This window comes from Austrofundulus limnaeus, unplaced genomic scaffold, assembly GCF_001266775.1.
Source record: "Austrofundulus limnaeus strain Quisiro unplaced genomic scaffold, Austrofundulus_limnaeus-1.0 Scaffold87, whole genome shotgun sequence".
Lineage (NCBI taxonomy): Eukaryota > Metazoa > Chordata > Actinopteri > Cyprinodontiformes > Rivulidae > Austrofundulus > Austrofundulus limnaeus.
The window spans coordinates 1,638,199-1,643,609 of NW_013952489.1; positions in this window are offsets into that span (position 1 = coordinate 1,638,199).

The window sequence follows — 5,411 nt, forward strand, 5'->3', positions numbered from 1 at the left end:
GTGTGTGTGTGTGTGTGTGTGTGTGTGTGTGTAAAGTACAGTGTATATGTATATACTGTATACATATGTATTGATCTGGGTATACTGTAGTTCAGGAAATGTGTGTTACTTGTGTTTTACCTTAGCTAACTGTTGTTACTTTTAGCTTTTAGCTAGTGCTTTGTTACATGCAAGCAGTGTTTTGGTACTTTCAGCTTTACACAACCCATTTTCTATGTCTTCTGCAGGTTTACGCTGTCATTCAGCAATCAACAATAACTACCGTATTTTCTGGACTATAAGCCGCACCCCCCAAAAAACAGTACACCCAAAATTTTAGTCTGTCAAACTGTTAACAGTTTCTGATCCAACAAAACAGAAATGTCTCATTCATCTTCCTCCTGTGCACTGAAACCACTGAAGTCATCTTCATCAGTGTCGGAGTTGAACAAGCTCAGAAGAGCTTCGTCACATACCTTTTCTGTCTCTTTGTCATTGTTGCTTTCTGTGTCACTGTCATCCCGGGGTAATGCTGGCTCTGAAGCTGTGGTGCCCTCTTCACGTAGCAGTCCAGCCTTTCGGAACCCATTGGTGATGGTGTACTCATTCACTCTGCTCCACTCTGTTAGAATCCACTGGCAGACATCAGAAAATGATGCTCTTCGCATTCGGCCAGTTTTTGTGAAGGATTTATCACCGCTAGTTACCAAGCCTCCCATTCACCCCCGAGTGCTGCTTCCTTTTCTTCGTCTTCTTTAGATTTCAATGGCAGCTTGCATTCATTATTGTCTCACCACTGCCATTTATTGGTTCCTACTACATATACTTCAAATTCTCATTACCGTATTCTATGGGACGGGTGGCAACCCCACCTCTGGCCAAAGAGCCCCCTGGTGGCTGAAGAAAAATATCCACGTATAAGCCGCACTGGACACTAAGCCGCATGATTCAAAGTTCAGGAAAAAGCCGTGGCTTATAGTCCGGAAAATACGGTACTATCAAAGAGAGGTCTTTGATGTAAAATGAGGACCTTGTGCCAGTCCTCACTTTTTTTGCAGCTCGACTGTGCTTTACTAGCTTTTGGTTCAGGTTAGTGTTGGCTACAGACCAGTAATGCTTAGTTTTAGAAAAATGTTTTGTTTAGGCATAAAAACAGTTACAACAATGAATGGAAGTCAATACAGAGACCTCAGTTTGATGCAAGTACAAAGATGTGTGTGTACACATATCTGTGCCTTTACTTACATATAAATGCACAAACATTTACTTAGATAGCTACATATTGATTTATAGTTTTGTGTGTCATTCAAACATTGTCTGTTTCATGTTTTCTCATTTAGACCATCATGGCTGCTTGAAGGCATCTAGGATACACAAAACAACAACAAATGGGATGAAGAGCAAATCGGTGGGATTGACTCAGGATCTGATATCTTGGGATACAGGTTTTTGTCCACCTGGACATGTTAGGCTGTCTGGGAACCAACCTGCCCCTGCCGAACAAGATCAGTTAGACACAGAGGAGTCCTCTGAGTACTTTGAAGAGGAAACTGATATTGTGTCCAATAGAATAAGCCATACTAACAACAATTTTTGAAGATTATTGATGTTATTTCTTGTGAAAAAATGTCATAAAAAGTTATGAATAAGCGTGTTAAATGTAAAATCCGTGTTTTTTTTAACCAAATATAATAAATATAGTCACCTTTAACTAAAATTAAAGACATCTTTTAAATTCATTGCAAAAAGATTCTAATTGGGGTCATTTTTGACCCCACTTTTGGAAGAGTGTAGATATTGTGTTATGATTCTGTCACTGTCTGTCCTGATCCAGCCTCAGTTTAGTTTTATTCTTTCATTTTTTGTTCCAGTCATAGTCTTGTTCCCAGCATTTCAGTTTACATTCAGCACCTACTCATTGCTCTCGCCCCTCCCGTCACAGAAACTCTAATCAAGCTCATTTCACTCACCTGTTCCCAGCAGTATTTAACTCAGTCTCACTCTCCAGCTCACCGCCAGATTATCATCAGCCCTGTCTATGATTCTCCCGCATTCTTGTCCTGCTCTTGCCTCGTGTCCCTGACCTTGCTCATGTCTCCTGGTTCCACGTCTCCTGCCTCAGCCCCTGTCGGATCCCTGCTGCCATCTGCTCTAACGGTAACGACCTTTTTTCTGTCCCTTGGATTTTTGTCTCTCGCCTGCTCCCTAAACGGCACCGCGCCACATCGGACCTTTTGAATCTCGACCTTGGAACGCATCTCTGGATCATCGGCTCAGTCACCTCCCTCAAACTTGGTAACGTCCTCTGATCACCCGTGCATGACCTTTGCCCTGTTTCTGACGACGAGTAAGTCCAGCGATCCATTCACTCCTTCCGACAACACAGCCCAGAACCAAAGCTGTCCTGCTGTTGTTTCTACCCGGTCCTCATCTCAACAGGAAAGGTTGGTGATCTTTTTTTCTCACAAACTATCGTGTTCCAAACCTAACCTTGAGATTCTGTGTCCAGAACTGAAGACCCCGGATTCTGGTTCCAGCCTTCCAACTAAAAATTCTAACAAACTTGTTAAAACTTTGTCGTTCGGTATTCATTCAGAACTCAAAACACGAACCTTAACATATTGGTTGTCCATGCATCCTAGGGTTTAAAAAAACTTGTTCTGTAATAGCTTTTTTTAGTTTTTTACTTTTGTGAACAAAATCATTGCTTTCAACCTCAATTTTGAGACTGTTCTGTAAATATCATTCAAATAAACAACAGATATAGCAACTTCTGATCAATTCATATCAATTACAGACTTAAAATACAGAAGCAATAGAAAGGAAGCAATACACAGCGGGGGTGTTTGTTGATTTAAAAAAAGCTTTTGACACTATTGGCCACACTCTATTACTTTCTAAATTACAGGATTATGGGATAAGAGGGATAGTCCATAATTGGCTGAATAGTTACTTGACTAACCGTAAACACTTTGTACAACTAGGAAATATAAAATCAGATTTTCAAAGTATAAAATGTGGAGTTCCTCAGGGTTCAGTGTTGGGACCAAAGCTTTTTATTTTGTGTATTAATGACATTTGTGAAGTATCTAAACAGCTAAAGTTTATCCTGTTTGCAGATGATACAAATTTATTTTGTTCTGGAAATAAACTAAAAAACCTTATGGAACAAATGGCTAGTGAGATGTCTAAAATTAATGAATGGCTAAAATACAACAAATTATCAATAAATTGGAATAAAACTAAATTCATGATTTTTAGTAACAAAAAATAGATGGCTCTACTATAATGTCCATAGATGATAATTTAGTGGAACGAGTATATGAAGTTAAATTTTTAGGGGTTGTCTTGGATCATAAACTTAACTGGAAATATCATATAAAATAATATAAAACAAACTATAAGTATTGGACTCTTAAATATAAAAGTAGAAAACATTTTAGAACAACCAACACTCCATACATATATCACTCATTTGTTGTTCCGTAAATGACCTATTGTGTAGAGGTATGGGACAACACGTATAAAACCAACACTAAACCTTTGTTTATGTTACAGAAGAAAGATATGAGAATTCTGTATAAAGTGAATGTTAGAGAACACACTTTTTTTTATTCAAACATTTTGAAACTATGGGATTTAGTTAATTTAAAAATTTTATTAATGTTTAAAGCAAGAAAGACATTATTGCCAATTTACAAAAGTTTTTTGTTAAGTTCAAATGACAGAACTAACCGAAGAAAATATGATTTTAAAAGTAAAACTGTGCGTACTACTTTAAAACAAATGTGTATTTCAGTTTATGGGGTAAAATTATGGAATAATTTGGATGACGATTTGAAAAAATGTTCTACTTTAAATCAATTTAAAATACTTTATAAGAAAAAAATTAAGTTTTATATACTTTTGAGTTAATGAAGAGAACAATATATTGTTTGCAGATTCTATTTATGATTTAATGTATGTGGCCATGAAAAATAATTGTAATTATTGAGAAAGGAGCAGGTTTATACCAGGTTTTCTACTTCCTGCTCCATTTTCACTCATGTATAATATGTGTTAAACGAAAATGTGTTTGTATGTTATGAGAAAAATTGTTGAATTGAGTGAATAAACTTATTGATTGATTGAAAATAATGTACATATTTCGACCTCACCAACTTTCGGTTATAGTTTAGGCCCTGCCCACTCAGAGTACAGATTGCATATAAAAATAGTTTGGATGGTTGAACAGTTACAGACAGTGATGTACTTACTGATCCCTAGTATTGATCCATGTATCTGCTTATCTTAGCCACTGTGGTTCCTGAAAGCAGCTTTCATGTTGTGGAGACACGTTATTGGCCAATAGTTAGATGGGATTTTTCCCTTCTGGTGGTCTTTCCTTATCAGTACTGTTTGTCACTCAGTCAGCCATTCGCGGTGGGTCCCATTTATCAGCAATTAGATCATTTGTGCTGCTAAGTGCTCAAGGAGCAAAGTCAACTTCTTGAGTCAGGTGTAGATTGTGTCCGGGCCTATCATCACTGTACTTATTATTAAGCAATACCATCTAAGAGTTTTGACAGCTTTATCATTTTTTGTTTTCCTAAATTATTCCATAAATGCATCAATTATGTATTTAGCACATACATAGACTTGTTGAAAGACAGAACAGCACTAGAAGCACTACAAATTATGACTTTAAAATAGAATTTTGCATGATGACCTTTGGGCAGACAGCCTTCTCTGTTAAGAGTTGTAAGCTTTGGAACTTACTACAGTCAGATTTCATTGTTTAAAGATGAACCAGAACTGTTCATTTTTAAATATTGTTTTGATTCAGTAGTTTTAAATTTTTACCTCTTTTAAACATTTTATTGTATTTATGGTTGATCTTAAGTTTCTTTTAAAATAACTGTTAACGGTCCTTCTAGGGACAGCTGTTAGTCATGGCTATAAATACTGTGATGCAGGCAACGGATTGTCTTGATCTACAGTGTTTTTTTTGTATCTGTTCATATCAAATAAACAAATAAAAAATACATTTTTGAAACTAAAATATTAATGTATTATTATTATTGATTTTTCTATAATTTACATGCTATCTGGCACATTTTGTGTTTGTAACACTTTTTTTGCCATTTTATTTATATACTTTGAGAAATTTAATTATAATTCAGGATCACTAGTTTCGTGGAACAAAATTGAAACTGTTGCTATAAAACAAACATAATTTTGCAGTTTCTTTCAAAAAGGTGAAATACAATAAATGAATATTGAAAACAGAGCATAAGCCCTAATTGTATAAGTTTCTGGGCACAGTTTATTTTTATTTCTGATGTCCAGTAAAAGATTACAGAAGATCCATTTAGTACAACAATGAAGATGTAAGAAAAGTGTTTTTTGTTTTTGTTTTTTGATTCATCTGTTCCACCTTAATATAAAGAGAA